General features: G+C 35.6%; 1 long non-coding RNA gene across 2 annotated transcripts; it reads right to left on the bottom strand.

Annotated features, from left to right (window-relative positions):
- LOC118565743 lies at positions 1 to 23,229 on the bottom strand. Of its 2 annotated transcripts, none has more exons than XR_004932568.1 (5): positions 23,157 to 23,229; positions 4,315 to 4,478; positions 1,892 to 2,132; positions 346 to 417; positions 1 to 41 (listed from the first exon to the last, which is right to left on the bottom strand). It is a non-coding gene; the product is annotated as an uncharacterized LOC118565743 (long non-coding RNA). The 2 variants fall into 2 exon arrangements; XR_004932567.1 differs by lacking the exon at positions 23,157 to 23,229 and adding an exon at positions 6,768 to 6,814.
- Positions 23,230 to 25,611: the final 2,382 nt, after the last annotated feature.

Raw genomic sequence — 25,611 nt, 5'->3', positions numbered from 1 at the left:
CTGGATCAGCTGCAGCTGTCTGATCCACTTTTTAGGCAGACCTGTGAAAACACCGTTGCAGTAATCAATTCTACTAAAAATAAACGCATGGATTAATACAACAGATTTAAACCTGTACAAAAGCAGAAAGTCTATTGGCGCAAAACTAAAGTGCCAAGTTTTATGTTCTGCTACACACATTTAAAAAGCAGAGACACCTATGACTTAAGTCTGCTATGTAGAAACTTTTATGTTTCTCATTCAGCTACAGTAACAATGGAAAACGATGCAGTGAACCAAATCTTTATGTCGGTATTTTTCAATATAAGACACAACAATAAGATACAAAGATCCTAAGTTACTTACTTGATCAATTGGTGTTTGTGGAAGCAGATTGTTTAAAACCCTGGCCTGCTTGAGAATTCAGACAACTTCTCTCTGAAAGATGAATGGTAAAAATTAGACATCCATTATTTGTATGCAAAACCTCACATTGGTTATCCTATACAACCCACAAAACACAAAAGCCTTTTTTTTCAATAAACAGACTCAAAGATTTAACATAAAAAAAACTAAATTGTGTATCTGTTATTGACAATCTCTGCATAAGTGAAAATCAAACTAAGACACTGCATGACAAAAATGGTCTAGTTTATTAAACTGAAGATACCAGACTGACAGATAATTAGTTTTATAAGTCTAACAATGATGTGTTGAGATCCATTCTGCAGTAGGAACAAGTTGTAACATAAACATGATGCTCCCTGTTAGATTAGAGAGAGGAATCGCTGAAAGGATGAAATAAAACATAGGAGGTCCCAAAATCAAGCCTCAGACAACTCCTTTTTTTTTTTTTCCCCAGTGTCCTGTCTAGCAATGTGGCAATAAGAATTGATGTCTTAATGCCAAATAGAGCTCGACAGATTTTGCTTTCACAAGTGGAGCAAACAGCTTTCGCCATAATGCTCCGCTTGATTTGTGCATGTAAATAGCTTTATTGTGATTCCTGCAGGGAGAATTTCAAATTATATGGACACTACAATGGGAAAGTGGGAGAGTAAAGGAAGAACAAGAAGAGAAAAAAAAAGAAAGCGAAGAGGTGAAAGAAAGAAGAAATAAAAGGAAGAGAATGATAAAACGTCCTCTGTCTGCTCCATCACCTGGAAAGAGACACAAAAAGAACAGCACAACCAACAGACATAAAGCAACAGATACACTCAAATAACACCTAGATGCCATTGCTAAATCATATGTATTATTATTTAAGCTGACATGTGTAATGTGATACCTTAAAAAAGAAAGTGAAAGAAAATAAATAAATAAATTATAGGCTTTCTGTATATAAGTGAACATTTAATACCTGGGACCCAGCACCTGTGGGAGTTTGTGAGAGTGCACTAGTTTAGGTGAAAATTATCCAGAAGGAAATAGCTCGATAGTGGTTGTGGGACCCATAACCCCCCCCCCCCACGGCGGAGCCCATGGGGACGAGCCCGTGGGCTCCGCCGGCAGCCAGCCGCGCTGAAGTGGTCCTGGCCATGGGCCCTGGGGGCCAGAGGCCCCAGGGGCGCGGCCCACCCCCCGGGGGGCCAGGCCCCGCAAAGCCGCCCCCGGGAATGGGCCGGCGCCCATCCGGGAACCCGCCCCAAACCCGAGGACCGTCAATGCGCCAGAGGGCCAAGGCGCCCGCCAGCGCAGCGGAGGAGGGCAGGACGTGGGGGGATGTGCTCCGCACCTAGCGGAGACTTGAGATGTTCTTGGGAGAGGGAGCGGAACAATTCCTTTCAATGAAATGTCCCAAAACCAATTAGAACAAGTTCTTTTAAAACCAAGGTACATACTGGACCATAATTCTTATGCATTTTTACACCCCACATTTATATCAGTTGCTGAAGTGACACATAATGCTTACTTCATCTTTTTAATCTCTTCCTCAATGTTAGGCTTTCCTTGGAAACTGCTGATTGTTTCTGAGTTTATGAATATTGTCGTTGGTGATGGCCTGCTGCTGCTGCTGCTGTTGCTGCTATTGCTGCTGCTGCTGCTGCTGCTGCTGCTCAAAACCGCCACAGATCTCTGCTGATGAGACACTCTCACATGGCTGGTCCTAACCACTGTGTGTTGCACTGTCATCTTTGATTGTGAAGAAATCGCTGCAAAAATAATAACATGCTTTAATTCAATTTCCACATCATCAATTATAGATGCCAGAATTCTTGCAGAGTTGCAGACAAGCAAATATTAATTTCACTTAGTTATACACAAAGCTGTTTAAATGAATAGGCTTTCTTCAATTTGTGATTAATATTATTTCTGTTATTATTGCAAACTAAAGAAAAAGTAATTTGTCACACTGTCATAATGAACTGATAAGAAAAACCGTCAAAGATACACAGAAGCAAGGAAGTAAAGTACAATGGCTCTTGAATTCACGTGAAACTATAAACTATACTAAAATAAACAAACACTTTGGGCAAGAATGTGTAAGCATTCAATATAGTTTAGAATTATAAACTAAAAAAATATATAAGACCTTTCCTCCAGATGTTTTTCCATACTTTTTAAAAATTAATTATAAGCACAAGAAAACAGTATGGTGAATTTCTTAGAAATGCTATCCACTGTTGGGATTGCACAATGTTTATTTATTTAACAGAAAAGGAATGTTGTTCTACTGTATAAACCAAAGCAAACTTTGGTATTTAAAGAGGTTTTATACAATCTAGTTGGTTAATTTATTTCCATTGATTACCATTGATTAGTGTGTTTCTGTTTTTTTGTTTCTTGTAACGACCAATCACAGCTCTTAAAAGACGGTGTCAAACTTAGCAACCGGAGAAGCCACACCTCCTCACTAAGATACTGGCTCAATCTGAATACCCTAATAGAGCAGGGACTCTTTAGTTAAATCGGAAGTAGATCATTTTCGTAAGGCTATAGTCTGTCATGTAATGACATCAGAGTTAAAGACAATTCGGCAAAGCAGTCAGAAGCTCCTTTCCTCCCCACGATTGAATTCTGACTGTTAACCCCATGAAAGGTCAGGGACTCTTTAGCCAAAACAGAAGTGCTTCAGTGGTCGCCATGATAAGTGTTGTCCGAATAATGCTGTCAGTAAGGAAGGAAGTAGGAAAAGTAGCCTGTATGTCTCCTCTTGTGGCTAGTTTTGCCTAGGAACCCCTCAACGTGCTAAGAAGCCTTTAGGTATCCCACAATCCTTTGCGTGGCATTACCTATCAGCACAGCCCCCTCATGGAAATCAACGAAAATGTCAAAAGAGTAGAGAACATGCACCTTGTGGTTAATTTTCGGAAGGCTGTAGGACCGGATTTGACTCGCTTCATCCATGTACGTTTCCATCACATAATGTCATCAGAGATAAAGGCTGACTGAGATCGTGTAAGCAGTCCGAAGCTCCTTTCCTCCCCATGACAGAGTTCTCACTGTCTACCCCATAAAAGATCAACAGGAACTAGGAGTAGAAGCTAGAAGCTATTATTAAGGCTGTTAGGATTGAACCACAAACTTTTGTTGTCTCCTTACTCAGTGCCACAATCAGCAACTGTCGGAATCGCTCTTCAGCAAATGTATTCATAGCTAGAAGTCTAAATACTAGGATTTAAAAACAATTTTTATCTATCTGTCATCTCCTGTTGTTAGTAGTCAGAAATCTGCTCCATCTAATCATGGTATTTTTCTCTAAAGATTTGCTTGCCTGCACCAGTTTCTTTCTATCTTAACAAACCTTTTAAAATGAAACCCTCTGTCCAGCTTGAATATCAGGTTCTCTGGCTGTCTGCTAGTAACAGAAGTTGAACTATCAACTCAGCTTCTCACTTAAGCAAAAGTCTAAATGTCTGGGTTTCAAAACCATCCAATGTATAAAACTAAGTGTAATTCAAGACAAAAGAATTATCATTAAGTAACAACATTTAAGATGCAACTGAGGGGACTATAGTGCACTCCCCACGCCCCAAAGACATTTCTCTAAAGACCATAAAGACTCTATTGTTAAAGGTGCATAGCCTCGTTGTTTGACTTTTTTGTTTATACGTCAGTAGCTCACTCTGGTTGCATACAAAGTATTTCTGAAAGATTATCATGTTCTGCTGCCGTATTTGTTGTTATTTTTGGTGTTTTATGCTTTAATTTTGTTCAGTTTGTTGGTAAAAAACCGCCCTTCGTGTTATGTACATCCTACGTACATGTGGGATGAAAAAGGCCTACCTGTTTTAACTTTGTTATGACAAAAAATAATGGAAAATAATGCATTTCAGTAGCTACAATGCAAATAACCTATGTATAATATGTGTGCAGGTATTTCAACAGACTTACTTCTGCTTTGAAACTGGTAACTGCTTGCAAGTCTTCTTTCCGCCATTATTAGAACAGTATCTTCCTTTCCACCGTCGATCAGAGTGCAGAAGTTCACCCCAGAGATAGATGCAAATGGTCACTGTAGTTTTTGTAGCCTGCTGTCTTCAAAGGATGGCGTTAGGCTATGGGTGGAAAAACAACATTGATACCAACTGCACTGTTAAGAGAAAATTTAAATACCACTGAAACTAAAATGTTTTTTTCTTTAAAGGGGAAGTCCGGTCAACAAGGAAAAATCAGTGGATCATTAGCTATACCTGAAACTAATACGTTTGTGGTGATGTAATGAATTTAGCGTTCATCAATAAGAAAATAAAAGCATAAATTGTCGTCTAGATCACTGTGTATGGGGGCGGCCATTATTGCCCATATTTGAGCAAAAATTGCCGCTTGACATCATATCCTATGACGTCCTTGTGTGTCTTTGATTTACCAGCTAAATCAATAGGAACTGTTGTTTCTTTTGTTTTTGTTTTTTTGTTTTTTTCCGCCAGTGTCCTGTCTAGCAATGTGGCAATAAGAATTGTTGTCTTAATGCCAAATAGAGCTCAACAGATTTTACGTTCACAAAACGTTGGGAAATTAAAGTGGAATTTAACCATATAAATGGATCTGTATATAAAAGAAAATATTAAAAAAACAGACCAATTTAAAATAAGTGCTTGAATAATAAAGTTGTAAATAAAAAGAGAAAAATATGAAAGTGAATTTATGAAATCGAATATTTTCAACAAAGACTTTAATAGATATCAAATTATTTATATTTTCCTTACATTAAAAGGTGCCTTTTTAAGTGCATTAGTTTATCTTTATAGGGCCATTTATATGTTTCTGCCTTTATTTTTTCCACAGGTTCCACAGCACAGAGCTTTAAGATTGAATTACAACGTGTTTCTGTAATGATTAATGTTCAATAACAAAAAAATTCAATAATCTCGTGCAAAAACAATAAATGAAATAAAATTGAATTAAAACTCTATTGGTTGCAGTTCATCCTGTGACCACCAGATGGAAGCACAATGCTTCCTATGTTATCTTCGTTAACCACAGACATACCTAGACACCTCATTGGGCGCAGGTTTGCACGTCAACGTCACCACGATATTGTGACAACGAATGTGGCAGCAAGTAGTGAACGCTCCATAAAAGAATGTTCCTTGTATATATATTTTAAGTATTTAGATAGAAAGATAAAGATGGAGCTTATAGATACTTGTAACATATGTATATGTAGATTAATTTATAGAGACTGGCAAAACAGAGAGCTATTGATCGATGTTTATATATATATATATATATATATATATATATATATATATATATATATATATATATATATATATATATATATATATATATATATATGCACATCTAAAAGATGTCGTTTTAGCGCATATTCAGTGAGGAACAGTTATGGGGGCTGCAGGGAGCTGAGGTGTGTTGCCGTGGCAGTGTTTACCTGCTGGATGTAACTGCTATGAAACAATCAGGAAATAACTTTTTATTTCTCTGATTAATAGCATCTTTATCCAGGCCGGCGCTTCCTCTCTATTATTGTTACTCTTTGCTTCTCTACCAAAGTGTCTGTCTGTCTGTCTGTCTGTCTGTCTGTCTGTCTGTCTGTCTGTCTGTCTGTCTGTCTGTCTCTCTCTCGTCATCGGACACAACTCAGGTTAAATTTGCAGCCTTTAATTAAGCTACATAAAAAAAAGCTTTTCTTGTTTTTTTGAAGGGGGTTTGGGACACGGAAGGGGGTGTGCGGCTAAAAAAAGTTTTGGAACCCCTGCTTTAAATGGACTTTTCTGGGAAGTGAATTTCAGCTAAATTAATAATATTAGCTTACATAAATCTGGCAATTTTACTTTTAGCAAGACATCAATTAGAAAAAAAAAAAACAATCTTAAACTGATTAAGACTTTTTATATCAAATCATGTTATGGTTACTTAACTGTTATACAGTTGAACAACCCTTGAACATTTTATTCAATACCTGTGCAATTGGAACCAAAGCATTTCATTATTTAGTTATTTTTAACTTTACCTGAATGTATTTCCTAAGTTTATTTACCTCAGAATATATTTTACCATCTTCCATAAACCTGCAAATTTTTATTTTTTTTTGCAACAATGTTTCACTTCTCCGACAGCTGTTACACATGATGATGAAGCATCTTGACAAGGGTCCATATTCTCCCTTTCTTCATTAATATTTCACTAGCATTTTGATGCTGGTATAAAATGTATTACTGATACATCGACTATCTAAATATGCCTTTATCCCAAATCTGTGATGTAAATCAGTCAACCTTTTTTACAACGTAGTAAGATGTGCAGGAGTTTAAAACGTTAATGAACCAGCCTTGATCAGAATATGTATAAAAGTAATCAAAAAAGCTACACAATGCCCCTACCTTTGAAGAAGATTGCTCCATGAAAAGAAAAATGTGGCTGTGGGCAGTGGCGCCTGAGGGGCTGCATAGGAAGCGACTCCTTTTATATTCTTGATACTACTTTCACTTTTGGTTTAGTCTTTTAACAACTTCCAGAAAATCCAAGCTGTTTACAGTAAATCAGCTGAGTGCTTTCACTGTGTTGGATTTTTTACACAGTTTTCACAAAATCACAATTGAATGTGTAACAATGAGGGCAAGAGATTAATAATGTCTTTACCATTACATCTGAAAACGTTTTGTAAATAATTAAAAACTTCCAAAAAAAAAGAAAATTGTACATTTTTGCTTAAAAAAAAACTAAAATAAGTCTTTTCAAAGGTTTTTCTTTGTGCAAAAAGGAAAAACAGTGAAGAATAATAAAGGTCAGGGAAAATTTGGAAGTATAAACTAAATGTCACGGATTAAAAATATAGCATAGTTTAACACATGTAACTATAAGCCAGTTTATAAGTGTTTATACCTCAAATAGCTATTTACTCTGGATGATCATCCCAAACATTTGTTTCTTGTTGCATAAGTAATGTCATCTGAACTGAACCATTGATCAGTAGGGTCAGATTACTTCGCTATACCCTTGGCAACAATATTCAAGGGCAAAAGACAGAATAGATTGCTGTAATAAACAGTAAATATACTCAGTGCTTCAAACTCTGTCAAGTGTATTTTATATTATCACCTTAAATCTTTTAATCTTTATTTTTTTCCCATCCACTGTATATACCTGGATGGACGTCATGAACTTCATGAAAGTGAATTTCTCCATTGTGAGATTCATAAAGAATCATAGAACTACTAATACGCTACATATCCTGTTGTCAAGGACACTCACATATGATGTTACAAACACAAACATTTTGGAAAGTCTAGCTCTGCTCTAGGTGCTGCGTTAGAAACTGCAGAGCTGCTCTCTGATTATAGCCCATGAAATGAGTCAACCTGCTGGGGTTGATCGTGTGAGGATTTCACTTCACTGGTAAGTTGTAGGCTTGCTAACATCAGTAGTTTTGAGCTCCTCGGTCTCAGCTTCAGTTTCCTCCATCCTCACCTCAGCCTTAGAGAGTTCTATGCAGGGTCCTCTCATATTCTGCAACTGAGAATATAGCAATAACACACAACCTGTTGAATCCGAGTCCTTTTCGTCAGATTCCCAATGAATTAATTAGTTCCTTCGTTTTTTTCATCACATTCAGGAAGGTTAAAACTATTTAAATTACTCTACTCATCTGCAGTTAAGCTGATGAGATCAGCAACGACAACCTTCTGCCTCTCTATGTCTGCATGATTCACCACGGGTATAGCTTCAGATGTGAGATGTTCTGGCTCCTTCTTGCTAACACAAAACAACAAACACAAGTTATGAAAAAGCTTTGAAAATAACACAAGATCCAGGCCGTGCATGCTTAGCTACACATTTTGCAAATACTCATTTGTGTGTGTGCAGAAACAGGTGTTCAAGTTGACAGTTCAACATGTGGCTTATGACAACACTATTGTTTCAGTGTTAAGATGCTAAACCTTTAAGAATTACTGGCCTTTGTAGTGTCTGCTTGATCTTTCTTTAGGAATTAGCCTTTTGTGCAAGGCTTGAACTTTTCAGTAATTTCTAGCGTTTTAAGCTTATGCTCACCTTTCATTTAAAGTAAATTAGCAGTTTAGCTTTAAAAGCAGACAGATTTAACAAGGAGTTAAATCTGGAAACAAATCTGTTCAACATAACAAAAAAAAGCTCTTCAAATGTCTTATTAGATGAATATGCAGAGGATCTTAGGTTGGATATTGGAGCATCTAACTTCAATTTGGACTGCAAGTCAATTTTGAAAACACATAATTGTGGACTTTTTGCTTAAGAGCTGTGCTTCATGTTGTGAATCATTATCCTCATGTGAAGTATGAGGATAATTCACACCACCTGGACACAGATGTGCAACAAAATTGTATTCAGTCAGTAAGATTAACTTTACAGTTGAATCAACTCTCAGACTATTGGTTACACCAAAAACTTGATTGATTCAAATATTTGAATTTATGCTTTTTATAGTAAAGTTCATCATCACTAGCTTAGAAAATTTTGGAGTTAACATCATTTAAAAAAATGTCACAGTGATATTCTCATATGTGTGCAGCACAAGCTGTTTACGAACTCCCACCCACAGACGCCAGTTGTTGTGCTATTGTGCACTGTTTTAAGTTATTTGATTTTTAATAAATAACTCTTGGTCTGTTAGGTATTCTCCAGTGAATATCAGCCTAAATAGCTGATATTAGCTGACAATAGTCCTCTTTAAATGTTTATTGATAATTGTCTGTTTAGCACTTTCAGTAGTAGTAGTAGATCATTTGGTCCCCAAGGCAAGATTTCCCACTGAGTCTCGAGTACAGTTTTCTAAATCTCACTCCCAATTTACATTCACTCACAACAGAAAATATATACCTTTGGCTTTGACATCACCTTTCATTAAATAGAAAAACAAAACAGAATGTCCAAATAAAAGAGATGAGACCAAGTTGATGAATTTGAATCAGAATCAGAAGTCCACACCATAACCATCAACATCTGCTATTTTTACTTTACTTCTATTTAAAGGTAGAGTCTGCAGAAGTTTCCCCAAGATCCTTTTTGAACAATTAGGTATGTGCAAGACCATCTTACCTAATCTTCCACTTTTAATGGGGATTGCGTGAAAAAAATCTCCTAAAACCACTCTGGTGTTGTTTCTTTCTACGGAGGCCTTCCTCTTCTTCTCAAAAACTTTTACACGATTTGCTTCTTGCGACTCTCACCCATGTTCAGAGTATGCAGCGAGAGCACTGGAGCTACAATGAATAGTTAACACCAAAACTTACTGCTAAGCTAACTAGATACATAAACACTAAAAGTGAGCACACGGACCCAGCAAGTGGAAATTAAAAAGGAAAATGCACGCATACTGCCGTTACGTGAGTGCGTCAGAGTGATTGGCATGTGGGTCAACCAATAAATAAAGCAATACCTCCAAGACTTGAGGGAGAGAGGGACGTGAGAGGACCAAAACTCTGACAAATCCCTGCCATTCTGTAATGTTCTGTTCTGGTTTATGCTTATTATTTGGTTAGTTTAGTTCTTTCCTGTTTTCTCTGTTCTGCTTAGGCTTATTTTTATTCTTAGGCTTGTCCTTTTGCTCCCTTAATTATTTCCACCTGGTTTTGGTTAATTAGTCCCTCCCTGTTACTGTGTCTGCCCGCCTATTTAAACCCCTCTTAGTTTTCTGTTTGTTGCCGGGACTTCATTATCATCACGACCACTTTCATGGAAAGAGCCCTCCTGCATTCTGGTCTGACCTGTTCTTTGTTTTTTGAATCTGCCCAACTTTTTGGTATGCGAAGCATCAGTAGCCTGGAACCTGTCTGTTTGCCTGTTCAACTCATTCCTTCAATAAACTCCACAAAAAGGATTACGACTGCGACTGGTGAAAGTCTGGGTTCATCTCTACACAAAACATTACACATTCGCCCCAAATGGAGAGTTTTTACAGACCTGCAGAGATTGCTTTTTTTTTTAACTTCCTTTTGTTGAATGTAAAATGCATTGACCCAGCATAACAAAAAGTGTTTCCAAATAGGATTACCAACGATAGCTTTAATTTGGTTTAAACATTTGTTTTGCATTTGTTATAATTCTTAGTTTGCATCATTCTATTTTCTGTGACTGTAGCATTTTTGTTTTGAAGCGTTTTCCTGTAGCATTGTTTCTTATGTTTTTGAGTTTTTATTATATATGTGTCTGTAGTACATATGTGTGTCATACATGGGTTTGCTGCTTGATTCCCACTGTCAGCCACCACAGGCTTTTTAATCTGTTGGGTTATTTATTGTGTTATTGATAAACCCTTTCCGTAATTCAGACTGTCTCCCAGATTTGGTGGATATGACATAAAAAAAAGTTCTACAGTGTGACTTAAATGTAACTTAAATGTAATAAAATATATTATGCTGGTTGAAGCGTACTTACACAGCTGTTTAAAAGTCTCAGTACTCTTTCTGCAAGTTGATAACCTGCCCTTTGGTCCTTTACCTACCTTTGTTCTGCTTTTTAGTAGATATAAGCAGAGTATAACATTATCATTCAGAAACTCAGCTTCATATGTGTTGGATAAGAAAATGCATGCTTGCGAAAACAAGGCGGCAGTTCCGAAGGTCAGCATAGTCTAATGATCTGGAACTTTGTTTGAGGTTGTAGTGAAGGTGAATACTTGTTATAAATGGCGTGTCTGGTGACCAAAAGAGGAGGAGATGGCACCATCATGATTTCAGACAGATTAAACTAATGGAAGTTCAAAACAGAAATTGTTGAAAGCCAAGATGAAAATCTGTAAGCCTGACTTAATATGTTGGGAAAAAATCAACTTCAATAAAACTAAATTGTAGCTTTTGTGTCTGAGCTCACACATCCTGTGTTATGTGCTGATGCTTAATCTCCACCTACATAAAATAAGCATTTTATTCAACAATTTTCAGACTTTATACAGGATTTTATTCTGATTTATGACAACCTTTGAAATTGTGACAATTTTATTAATATATTATTATGTATTTGTGCTACAGACTCTCTGACATTTTCCATTGACATATGCAAGATCTTGTCATCCTCCTTGGGTTGTCCATTTCTTTTTGCAAATACCTGAGATTACCTCAGATCATTCTCCAATTATCATTCATCTTTATGCTCCTTGTTCAGCCAGTAGGCCATTATATGAATGTTGTTACTTTTCTTACACTTGCAGTAGCTGGATAGTTCCTGGCTTCTTTTAAGGACTTATAGCTCTCTGTTGCTCGTGGAATGGAGAGCTCATTTTGTGCTGATAATTTCCTTTCAACTTTTTGAGACTTGTCATGGAATCCTGGACTTATTTCCCTTGTTAGGTTTAAACCAGGCCTGTTGGTATACCTGGATGTCCGGAGCTTCATCCCTGGATGTTTTCTGAACAGCAATATGGGGACATTTTGTATTCTTGAGCTTTGCCATGTACTGCCGTGAAGGTTTGGATCAGAATTTTGAAATTGATCCTATATTGTAAAGGGAACAAGTGCAGGGAGGCCAGAACAGGGGTGATGTGCTCTCTTCTGTCGGTCGATGTTAAGATTATTGCTGCTGCATTTTGGATTGTTTGAAGTCGATTTTGAAATTTATTTAAAGAGACAAGTAAAAAGACTATTACAGCAATCCAAACAAGATGAGACAAAAGCATGGATAACCATTTCTATTTCCTGTTTTGACACCGATGATCCCAAATTTTAAATGTTTCTCACATGATAAAAACTATTTTGGCCCAAATTTTCTAGAATGGTGTTTAAAGGATAGAAGCTACCAAAGATGACACCCAAGTTTCTTATAGTAATTTGGAAAGAGGGTGCCAAAGAAAATATTGCCTGATTACAGGAGTTTTTTCTTCATAATTAACGTAATTAGAGTTTCCGTTTTAATTGCAAATAGTTGTACCTAAGTCATTGTTTGATTTCTGTCCACCAATGGCTATGGTCAGATAAATTCCACTGTCTATCTACTGTCCCCTTGAGCAGTAATGGTACATGCAAAAAAATTACTATTTTTGTAACTTTGGAAACAAGTGTCATATTTGGAAGCCCAACTCTGTGCTATTGATAAACCACCAAGGCAAAGCGAGGCAAGTTTATTTCTACAGCACATTTCAGTAACCAGACATTTTGCTGTACATGAACAGAACATAAGAAAAGAAAACACTACAAAGAAAAGAACATTGCAGTGGAATAGTACCAGCAGGTCAAGCTTTAAGACAAGTTGGAGTAGAAGCACTAACACTAACATTCAAAGGCAACTCTAAACAAATAGGTTTTTAATCTTGGTTTAAAGAAAACTGGGGTTTCAGCACTCAAACAATCTTCTGGGAGTTGTTTCTGGGAAGTGCTGCATTCTGGGTATGCAGAGTAGACCTGAGCGGCTCAGGTCCACTCAGGGTCTTTTGGCTCAGGCTGTAATGTATTTTGCTGCAACCAGTGATTTATGGACAAATACAAGAATTTTAAAGTACATTCTACATTGTATATTCCCCACTGTTGTTACATGCATGTACAGTATGATAAAAAAAGTCTACAACAATGCAGATGTCAACGACTCGATGCAATCTGCTGGGTTTTCTTAGACAGAAAACCATTGACCAATCTGTCTGTATGATTTCATTGAATTGACTTTGTAAAGTGCCTTGAGACAACAATTCACAACACATTTACAATGTGTTGTGAATTGTTGCTATATGAATAAACTGATTTAGATTTGTTTTTATTTGTTAAGTGTCATTTGGTTACACAGGTGAACATAATGAAAATAATGAATGGCAGCTATGCATGGCTAGCTGAGGCTGTGGAGAATGAACAATATAAACAAGGCAGACAAAGCTACAACTGATAATACAAATAAAAAAAATTAAACAAACTTAAAATTAATACTGGGGAAACTCATATAAATATCAAGACAGGGGAAAAACTTAAAACACAAGACAGAACAAGACAAGAGCTAAACCCAGAATCTTTATTATTATTATGAAAAGTGGAATATACTAAAATATAGAAAATAATACAATTGTCATACAAACACAAGACCATATCTAGCAATGGCTGATGCCGTAAAGAGTGTTTGAATTTAAATATACTTCTCAAAAAGGAAATATGTAAAGGGACAAGATTTTCAAATCATTGCCACACCCATACAGCAAAAACAGCATTATTAAAATACAGAGAATTTGACATCAAACTCACCTAAATTTAGTTTGTTAGTTTAGCACTGATACCCAACAAATGTTATATTAGAAGATTTTAGAATACAGAGATGATCATGTTTCTATTTTAAAAAATACAATCAATTCAATATCATAGAGACACATAAAAAGTCATGATCATACATTCCAGTTTGATCCCCTTATAAATCAGTACAATCAGGTTTAGTTAGTATTTTATTATGTAGAAAAGTCTTCGGTCTAAGGAAACTCAACAGAGCAGAATCAAGTGACTGGCTGTGCAGCATCACCCCTGCTGAACAATCATTTTAACGACAGCAAACAATTGTAAATAACAAAGTAACTAACAATAAACTATTAGTTTATAGTTAAATTCCCTGAATATTTACCCAAACTTAAATGGTTCACCCAATGTAGAAGCACAATCAAATGTTTTTTAACAGAGTAAACATTTTCTGAGGAGATACTTTTTTAAATAAATCTTCAAAAAAGAATAGAATGATAAAATAATGATAAACTGTAAAAATGTTTAAGGACAACATTCTTTCAAAAAATAGGGTGCTATACCGAAAGATATTTTGACATTTTTCTTTTTGTCTTTGGTAGACTAGAGTACTCTATCTGCAAATTGTGTGGGCTTAAAAACTCTCTACATGTAAGAACTGTGTTATTTTGATCTGCCTTCTTTCAACTAGACCTTAGTTATGATTTCACTTGATGTAGAATGACTCCATGAAACTTTCCTTGTTGTTCTGTGATTTTCTTTAGAGAAGCAGGAATGTCAGCGGGCTGTGCATAATATGCTTCAGCAAACTTCTTGCTGTACTTTTTCGTTTTACCAAAAATCTAATGCCTCCAGGCTCATATCTGGACGAATATCCCATTCTGGGAGAATGTCCTTATATTCTTTGTAATGATAGTTTATAGCACTGTAGCTAAAAAGTGTGTCACTGATAACTGGGGACAGGTCGTTCATAACGGAGACTTTAGGATTACTCTTGGAAAAATGGATAGGCGGGGGTGCTTTGGGCATACATGACTTCCACTCTCAATGTTCCTATATGGGCTCTAAACCTTGTCCCGCCATTATCTATCGCCTGCTCACTTATCTGTGTGAGGTTGTAACAGGGCTGGTGCCTGTATCAAGCAGTCAATGTGGCAGAGTACCTATGTTATCTATGTTATTATTTAAAAAAAAAAATTATCATTATATAGGAAGATTTTCAATCTATGTTTTTTTTTTTTCAATCAACCCAACGTTACTACTGATACACAAACCAGTATATTAATGATAAACAGTGGTGTTTTCATTGTCTATGTAAATCTTACTTGTTAACTGTGATATTTTCTTATTAAACTTAAAAAAGTAGCAAAAAAAAAGTTTTGCCTTGCGTTTTGTCGTTATGTAGCGGAACAGTTTTTGCAGAGCTTCTTCTATGAAAGTAACTGTTGTTTTTCTTTATTTTGTATAATAATAATGTATTTTGTCTCTCATAAAAGAAAAAGAAAAATAGCAGAATTTCTCCGTTTCATTAAAAATGGAGTGATTATGTGATGGCTGTTTCTGGCATGCATTCAGAACGAGAAACATTTAGAACTTTTTGCAATCTTTTGTTTACGGCAGCTCCCAGACTGCCAGTACTACAAGTATTTTACTCATTTAAATGGGACGAAATTGGTTTTGCGGACGCAATCTTTGAAGATCACCCACAACACGCCCACTTATTGCACCCGCAATTATTTTCTTCCTGAGCAATTTAGCTCAACGTATTTGGAATCTTTGAAGATGAGGTCCTAGGTGCCTTTAAATTACAGATGCTGATAAACAGAAATATGTTGTGCAGCATCATCTGGCAAGTAAGTATTGAGTTGCATCATGTTAAAAGGAATATATGAGTCAAATAACATGATCAGACATATTTAGAGCCACGAAGTGGCCATGGTTCTGTTTCCTACATAAAACTGTCATGTTATGTGAAACAAACATCATTTTATCATACCTGATGAGATATTCTTACCATTACACAATCCCTGACACAAAGCAGTCTGAAAAAGATCATATGAGGGACAGTGTCTATAAGATGAGACAAAGAAGACTGTATTTCTTGAGGAAGGCTAGGTGTTTGCAGGAAGATGCTGCAGAGCTTCTCTGTTGTGTAGTTTGTGATGTCTTGTTGAAGAAGCTCAACAAGCTAATAAAGAATTAGCTTGTCCCCATAATGGCTTAGCTATTATGGAGATTTTTTCAGAACCACCGCAGATTATTTAACAAAGGATTATTCATTAAATTAAGAACATTAGGGACAACCCTGAGAATCCTCTTCAGATTGTTGTTCAACAGCAGAGTTTCTTCTCTGAGATGTTGAAGACACTCCTAAAACAGTGAAACAAACATGAGTTATACCAGTTTATTTCCCTTTGAGAAGAATATTATATTTTTTTTAATTTAATTTGATATAATTTTTAATAGGTAAATACACAGTTTCTTCAGTGAGATGTTAAATAAACCCCTATAACATGAATTATACCAACATGAGTTATACCAGTTAATTTCCCTTTGAGAAGAATCTTATATTTTTTAATTTAATATAATGTTTCATAGGTAAATACACAGTTTCTTTGGTGAGATGTTGAATAAACCCCTATAACATGAATTATACCAACATGAGTTATACCAGTTAATTTCCCTTCGGGATAAATAATATATTTTTTTATTTTAATTTGATTTTTAATAGGTAAATACACAATACAGTAATAATGTTTTTTTCACAGAATTAGTGCTTAAAATTAGTCCTTAATTCAAAAAGTTTTTGCAAAAGTGTTGAGCACAGCTTTAACAGTTGCAGCAACAGGTATGGAGGTGACTGCACTTTCACACAATAAAAGTTTCCGCACAGGAAAAGCTTTCACAAATATTTTAGTCTCAGGCTGTTTCCTGTCCTTAAGTTTCCATGTAATTATAATTCAGCCCGTAACTTCATACTTCCAGCTGTTTTATACATAAGGATCTAACTTTACACATTTAAGCAAAAATACTCAGTACAGAGCATTTGGTTTGACATGCACATGTACTGATTAGTACAACAGTTTTAAACCTGTACAAAAGCAAAAAGTCTATTTGTGCAAAACTAAAGTGCCAAGTTTTATGTTCTGCCACACATTTAAAAAGCAGAGACAGCTATAACTTATGTCTGCTATGTGGAAACTTTTATGTTTCTCATTCAGCTACAGTAACGATGGAGAAAGATGTAGTGAACCAATTCTTTATGTCAGTGTTTTTCAATATAAGATACAAAAGACACAACAATAAGATACAAAGATCCTAAGTTACTTACTGGATTAATTGGTGTTTGTGGAAGCAGATTGTTTAAAACCCCGGCTTGCTTGAAAATTCAGAAAACCTCTCTCTGAAAGATGAATGGGAAGAATTAGTCAACCATTATTTGCATGTAAAACCTCCCACCTCACATTGGTCATACAATACAAAACACAAAAGCCTTTTTTTTTTTAAATAAACAGACTCAAATATTTAACATAAAAAAACTAAATTGTACATCTGTTATTGACAATCTCTGCATAAGTGAAAATCAAACTAAGACACTGCATGACAAAAAAGGATCTAGTTTGTTAAACTGAAGATACCAGAACTGGCAGAGAATTAGTTTTGCAATCACTGTTGATTGCATAATGTAAGTCTAAACATGATATGAAAAAAAAAATTTTTTTTTCTTTAAAGGATCACTTTTGAGGGCAGGAAAGCCAAAGAGGGTATTGCAGCAAAAACTGACTAATCAGCAAACATTAAGTGGATTATGTGATGGGCATAAGGCTGATCCCTGCCTTAGAGACCCTTTTTTAAACAAGCATTTCCCGCTGGTATGAGTTTTTGGTTTATGCACTTCTCTATCGTTTTTTTTTTTTCTTTAGCATTTTGATATGATTTAAAATAAAAGGTGTGTTAAAATCCTAATGTTTTCTCCCTTGTGCTTCACGGTTAACGTTCCTCAGGTGACAGTCTCTGTATACGGACACGTCATGTGGAGTTGAAGCCATAGAGCTTAGTTTTGGTCTCCTCTGTCCAAAGCATGTTCTCCAAGCCTTTTAACAATTATTAAGAAGTTGACACATAAATCTAAGATTGCCCTGTTCACTTCTTTTATAGTAGAGAACTTCAAGATTTGAATCCAAGGGATTTTAGAGTGTTACCAAAGGTGTTGACAGATGTGTGACAATGTGTAGGACACTTTGCTTTGTAAAAATTACATTCTAATATGTATTATTTGCTTATTTGCTAGTGTATGCAGTATGTATCACTACTGTTAGAAAAAACTTAGAAAAACAATTCCTTTCAATGAAATGTCCCAAAACCAATTAGAATAGGTACTTTTAAAGCCAAGGTACATACTGCACCATCATTTTTATGCAATTTAATACCCCATGCTTTGGATAATACCCTTTTTTTAAACTATATACTATTATTTTATTTCTTACCAAATTCCCATATACAAATACTTTCAAAAACAACAATTAACCTGGGTAAGGGGAGTTAATTGCTAGGTGAAACAAAACCCCAGTCAGTTTTTAATGTACTGCCTTTAGCTTAGATAAATGAGTTTGACTTTTAAAGATAATTTCCCGTTTTTAATACCAGTTTTTAAACACAGGTGAGTGTACAGGAGAACCTATGATCCCTTCTTAATATCAGTCTTAGAATGACATTCCAACTAGCAAAAAGGTATTTCAAAATACGTTTTTACATTTTCATGTTTTTTGTTTAACACTTTACTCAGTTGCTGAAGTGACACATAATGCTTACTTCATCTTTTTAATCTCTTCCTCAATGTTTGGCTTTCTTTGGAAACTGCTGATTGTTTCTGAGTTTGGGAATATTGTCGTTGGTGATGTGCTGCTGCTGCTGCTCGAAACCGCCAGAGATCTCTGCTGATGAGACACGCTCACATGGCTGGTCCTAACCACTGTGTGTTGCACTGTCGTCTTTGATTGAGAAGAAACCGCTGTGAAGATAATAATATACTTTAATTAAATTTTCAATTATAGATGCCAGAATTCTTGCAGAGTTGCAGACAAGCAAATATTAATTTTACTTAGTTACACACAAAGCTGTTTAAATGAATAGGCTTTCTTCAATTTGTGATTAATATTATTTCTGTTATTATTGCAAACTAAAGAAAAAGTAATTTGTCACACTGTCATAATGAACTGATAAGAAAAACCGTCAAAGATACACAGAAGCAAGGAAGTAAAGTACAATGGCTCTTGAATTCACGTGAAACTATAAATTATACTAAAATAAACAAACACTTTGGGCAAGAATGTGTAAGCATTCAATATAGTTTAGAATTCAAACTAAAAAAATATATAAGACCTTTCCTCCTTATGTTTTTCTCTACTTTTTGAAAATCAATTATAAGCAAAAGAAAACGGTATAGTGAATTTCGTAGGTTTGCTATTTATTTAACAGAAAAGGAATGTTGTTCTACTGTATAAACCAAAGCAAACTTTGATATTTCAAGTTTTTATACAATGTAGTTGGTTAATTTTTTTCCATTGATTACCATTGATTAGTGTGTTTCTGTTTTTTTGTTTCTTGTAACGACCAATCACAGCTCTTAAAAGACGGTGTCAAACTTAGCAACCGGACCAGCCAAGCCTCCTCACTAAGATACAGGCTCAATCTGAATACCCTAACAGAGCAGGGACTCTTTAGATGAACCGGAAATATTTCATTTTTGGAACGCTGTAGTCCGTCACGTAATGACATCAGAGTTAAAGACTGACTGAATTCGGCAAAGCAGTCCGAAGCTCCTTTCCTCCCCATGACAGAGTTCTCACTGTTGATCCTATGAAAGATCAACAGGAGCTAGGAGTAGGAGCTAGAAGCTATTATTAAGTCTATTAGGAATGAGCCACAGACCTTTGTTGTCTCCTTACTCAGTGCCACAATCAGCAACTGACGGAATCACTCTTCAGCAAATGTATTCATTGGTAGAAGTAATAAGTAGAAGTAATACAAAAGTTTAAAAACACTTCTGTAAAAGTTTGTTTTTACAGAAAACAATGTATGTTTTCGGCTGGCTGGCTGGCTGACTGTGGCTCACTCTGCCTCTCCTATTACTGTGAACAGCTACACCTGCATCTCCTCTGCAGCAACTCAATTAGCCAGACCGGTTTCACCTGTTCCTGCTCCTTCATATTCAGGAGCTTCTCAGGAACTTGTCATCAGATTATTTGGAAGCCTTGACCTGGATTATCTAATGATCATAAAACTCTGACTGGCCCATCCGGATCTGTCTGCACATTCTGCCTTATTATGCATGACCCAAGTCTGTTGCAAGGATCTGTCTCCAGCCTCAACCATCTCTTTCTGTCTTCTCCTGTTGTTAGTAGTCAGAAATCTGCTCCAAATCATGCTATTTTTTCTGAGGATTTGCTCTCCTGCACCAGTTTCTTTCTATCTTAACAAACCTTTTAAAATGAAACCCTCTGTCCAGCTTGAATATCAGGTTCTCTGGCTGTCTGCTCGTAACAGAAGTTGAACTATCAACTCAGCTTCTCACTTAAGCAAAAGTCTAAATGTCTGGGTTTCAAAACCATCTAATGTATAAAAGTAAATGCAGTTCAAGACAAAAGAATTATCATTAAGGAACAAAATTTAGGATGCAACTGAGGGGACTATAGTGCACTCACCACGCCCCAAAGACATTTCTCTAAAGACCATAAAGACTCTATTGTTAAAGGTGCATAGCCTCGTTGTTTGACTTTTTTATTTATACGTCAGTAGCTCACTCTGGTTGCATACAATGTATTTATTAAAAATTATGTTCTGCTGCCGCATTTGTTGTTATTTTTGATGTTTTATGCTTTGATTTTGCTCAGTTTGTTGGTAAAAAACAGCCCTTCGTGTTATGTACATCCTACGTACATGTGGGATGAAAAAGGCCTACCTGTTTCAACTTTGTTATGACAAAAAATATTGGAAAATAATGCATTTCAGTAGCTACAATGCAAATAATCTATATATAATATGTGTGCAGGTGTTTCAACAGATTTACTTCTGCTTTCCAGCTGGTAACTGCTTGCAAGTCTTCTTTCCGCCATTATTAGAACAGTATCTTCCTTTCCACCGTAGATCAGAGTGCAGAAGTTCACTTCACCACCAGGAGTGCCCAGAGATGGATGCAAAAGTTCACTGTAGTTTTTGTACCCCGCTGTCTTCAAAGGATGGCGTTAGGCTATGGATGGAAAAACAACATTAATACCAACTGCACTGTTAAGAGAAAATTTGAATACCACTGAAACCAAAATGTTTTTTTCTTTAAATGATTCTCTTCAGGGTTGTGCATCTTCTCCTGTGTATAGTCGAATGTCACAGATTCATGATAAAAGTCTTGACTTACTGTGTGATACATCACAACATTTCAATCTCGATGGGATTTTCTCATTTTCCTGTAAGGAAAAAAGGCTGACGGATCTTACCCTTCTCAACCCAATTATTTAATCTTTGCATCGCATGCACTACTATTTACTGGTGGCCAGTTTAAAGGTTATCTAGCCAAATTTCACCGTGGCTGTAAAGAAAAAAGCTTGACTTCTTTTTCTACCTCTTTCAGATTATTTGCTGAAGAGCATTCCAGATCAGACAGACCTCAGTTTTATAAACAGGGGGTCAGTTTCTCCAAACGCTGATCATGTTTAACAATAAGAGAGAGGCTGCATGGTTCAAAGCATTTAAATGTCTAGCTACAAGGCTTTTGTGATGGCCCTTCTCTGTTCTACAACCTTTGACAGCATTTAAATGTATTACCTTCACAGGGACATTTAAACATATAAATCTTTGTTGGCATTATAAGACATTATCAGAATATGTTTTATAGCGCTGCTGCTGAAATATATGTAGGATCAAACCTGAAAAGAAAAATCTAATATAAACGCAAAAATATAGAAATGACCTAATAAATAAATCACCACACATAAAATACACCAATTAATTAAAAAAAGAATAATAGTAGCTGAATTATTGTGTTTTTTGTTTGAAATATTCCATTGATTTACTTTACTGTGTTGTTTAATTTAATTTTAATCTCACTTTTTTATTTATCTTTCCGTCTTTGAATTATAAATGAATTTCTATATTTTACTTCCATTTTGAATTTTGTTACCTTGTTTTTTCCCACATGCCTTTATATTATCATGTATTCATTTTTAATGTTTCTGTATCTTTGTTTAACCTTTGTTTGTGCGTTTCTGCCTCATTTTGCTAATAAGATGGGCTGTTCTTCGATGGTTGGCTTCGCTACTCCTTCCACTCAATTAGAAGGAAGGAGACAGACAACGTAAAAAAGAACACATGGGAATAAAATGTTTTATGAGGAAAAAACATGGTTGAAAGGTTCAAGTGGAAATGAACTATATTTAAAAGCAAATATAAAAAACTCACCAATTCTAAATAAATGCTTCAATAATTAACATGTTGGAAATAAATAGAGAAAAATATGAAAGTTAATTTATGAAAAAAGGTTAGGTAAATAAATCGAATATTTTCAACAAAGACTTAATAGATGTAAAATTATTTATATTTTCTTCACATTAAATGATACATTTTAAGTGCATTAGTTTCTTTATTGGGCCATTTATGTTTCTGCTTTTATTTATTTTTTTATTATTTCAGTTTAAGGATCCACAGCACGGAACTTTGAGATTGAATTACAGCGTGTTTCTGTAATCATTAATGTTCAATAACAAAAATGTTTCAATAATCTCGTGCAAAAACAATAAATGAATTAAAATTTAATTAAACTCTATTGGTTGTAGTTCATCCTGTGACCACCAGATAGAAGCATAATGCTTCCTACGTTATCTTCGTTAACATTGTCTGAAAGCTGAATTCTCGCGGTATTTGTGCCTTCACAAACACGGAGAACGTAGAGTAATCGTCAATATGGCTTGCCAGGTTATATACAGTATATGTATGATTTGCAAATTTGTCACGGTCTATTTAAAAAAAATTAAATATTACAAATTGGTTAAATTCAAACAAAAACATTTATTGTTATTGAAGGACGGCATTAAAATGTTTACATAATGCATAAAAAAGTAAGAAAATATATGTAGTATTTTCCACATTCAAAACGTTAAAAAAAACACAGTAATACTGTTTGAGTTTAAGATATAATATTTAGCATGAGGTTTTTATGGAAAGAATTTAAACTAAAAATAATAAAGCTAGGATAAATAAACCTGGAAACTTTATTTCTAAATACCTTTAAGTAGAAAATTATTATTTTACACTGATTAAGACTATTTATATAAAGTTGTGTCTTTACTTACACAGGCGTTGTTTAAATATATAGCATTCAGATTATTTTATTCCATAGCTGTGCTGCTGAAAAACAATTAAAACAGGCCAAGCTTGTTAATTCTTTAGTTATTTTTAAGTTGACCTAATTATATTTTCTCAGTTTATTTACCTCAGAATGTAATTCATCAGCTCGCATAAACCTGCATATTAAAAATGATTTTGAAATGAAATGGATCAGCCTTCATATGGAGATATTGTATAAAAGGTATATAAACATCCTACCTTTTTGAGATCTCTTCATGTAAACCCAATAGGTAAAAAACATTTTACTCTGATTGTGAAGCAGCAGTTCTTGGTGTTTGTGATGCTGTAGCCGAGCACTGGTGTCTGAGGATCTGTGCAGGAAGCGACACCTTTTATATTCTTGATGCTACTTTCACTTTCCTTTTCTATTAATTTTTTTTTGTTGTTGTTAGTATACATAAATCCAAGCTGCTTACTGAACACACCCTTATTGTCCCATACTCAGTTGTTTTATCATGTAGAAATCTGAATTCAGTTCGTCAGGAGACTCAAACTCAAGATATGAAAAATGACGGGGGAAAAAATCCCACTATTAAGTGATTTATCATAACTAATACAGTTGCTGGTAATACAATTAGAATATCATGAAAAAGTTTATTTTTTCCAGTAGTTCCATTCAAACACTGAAACGTGTATATTATATTAATTCATGACATACATATACTCATATATTTCAAGTGTTTATTTATTTTAATTTTGATTATTTTAGCTGACATCTAATTAAAACTTCCTATCCAGTATCTCAGAAAATTTGAAATTACTTTTGATCTTTTGAGAAATTTGAACCAACTGAAAAGTATGAACATGTACACCCCTTAATACTTTGTCAGGGCTCCTTTTCCCTAGGTTACTGCAGCAATGTGGCATGGCATGGAGTCATGGCAAGGAGGAAGTTTAAGACCAGCACCTGTGTAAAACTTGCATATTGTAAAAATATCCCCCCTAAAAAAGCAATAACATTTATGGTAAGAAAAGTTAAGCTGAGAAGTGATAAAAAATTCAACCCCGCATTAAAGTAATTTTAAAAAAAAGACAGCCGTTCACAGAGCCTTGAGATGACATGTCTTGTGAATTGGTGCTATATAGATAAAATTAATTTTAATTGAATAGTGTTGCATGTCAAAACAATACACACACACACACACACACACACACACACACACACACACACAAGCTTCATGGAAAACTTCCATTTACTCAACGGTTCGTTGCTGGTTGAATTGAATTTTTACCTCTTCAGGATTAATATATATAATTGTATTCTGTTCTATTTCTGGTCCCCTTCTCCTATTGGCTTTCACGTTTGCAGGTTGCTGCTCTTTTGCCAAAGTAAAATATCAAATGTGGTGTTCTGTTTAGGGAACCCTGGGAATACCCATAGGATTAGTTTAAGAAGCAGGAAGTGAACACGAACTACAAACTGCAGAAAACTAGTTCCGGACCGTACCTCTAGGTTTGAAAGGAGAAAAACGTGACTTAACGTGGCTGATTGTTGATAGAGAATGTCACTTACGTCCCAGTTAACAAGTGAGAATAATTTTAGTGAAATTTTCTGTAAATATCTTTGTTAGGATATCAACGAAGGTCAAGTGGAACGAACTGTTTATCGCAGAACTGCATGGCAAACTTAGATAGCACCGACCCAAAAAGATTGGCACATATCTATCAGATATCACCCCGGAGGTGACACAGTTTCTCTGTTGATGTCACAGTTTGGATGTGTACAGCCCTTGCATGGGTGTGTACCTAGATACTTATATAATGTTTGTGTGATGAGCACTCGAGGCCTCCTGCCGATCAGGGGCCCATCAGCGCTGGTGTGACTGTAACTCTTTCTGTGTCTTTAAGTAGATAAAATATAACTAAAAGTATACTTGTCTGTTTTATGCGTCCTACATTCAAGGTAGTAAGTAAGTGGGGGTCGCCTGAAGGGTAAAAAGAGCTGGGTCCACCAGGGGTGTTTCACCGCAGACGGGGTACGGTGATTCATAACATCTTATTGCTCCTTTAACATGAAACAAATGAACATTGTGAACTTAGTGTAAACATACCGTGACTTGCTGTTTTTCGTTGAGAAAATACCAAACCTTACTGGAATTTTGCGATTGCTCTTTTCCTCGTGTTTCTCCTCAGGCGAGTCCTTGCTGGATTCCAGAAAAACAAGTCTCTCCACAGCAAATGCCATCTTATCGTTCAGTTTGTCAACCTGTTGACTGACCCCGGTAAAAAAACTGAAACAGCTGAAGAGACAACTCACTTTTTGCAGCCAGCAAGCCAGATGCCAGTTTCTTGTCGTTTGCGGTCGGACGAGCTGCAAAGCTGGACTATTTTCGTGGAGAACCTCGGGGGTATTGCTGACAACATGCAGCCATTGTGATAACAGAAAGCAGCATAGAAATGAGACGCAAATGTTAAAAAAAAAAAGAGTAGACAAAGAACGTTTATAGTTATATAGACGTGACTGGGGCCTCTTACAGGATCTGTCTTGTCCAGTTGCATCTGAAATCTGGCTGAAAAAAGCCTGCTGTACAACAATATCAGCTAAGAAGGTTAAAAGCCAGTGATTTACAATGTAAAATAAGAGCGTAGGATTCTGATGTAAAAGGCAACAACAGCTATCAACTGAAATAGACATAAAATGGTACGAGAAGTA

This window comes from Fundulus heteroclitus, chromosome 14, assembly GCF_011125445.2.
Source record: "Fundulus heteroclitus isolate FHET01 chromosome 14, MU-UCD_Fhet_4.1, whole genome shotgun sequence".
NCBI classification, from domain to species: Eukaryota; Metazoa; Chordata; class Actinopteri; order Cyprinodontiformes; family Fundulidae; genus Fundulus; species Fundulus heteroclitus.
This window is presented reverse-complemented; position numbering and strand designations above follow the sequence as displayed.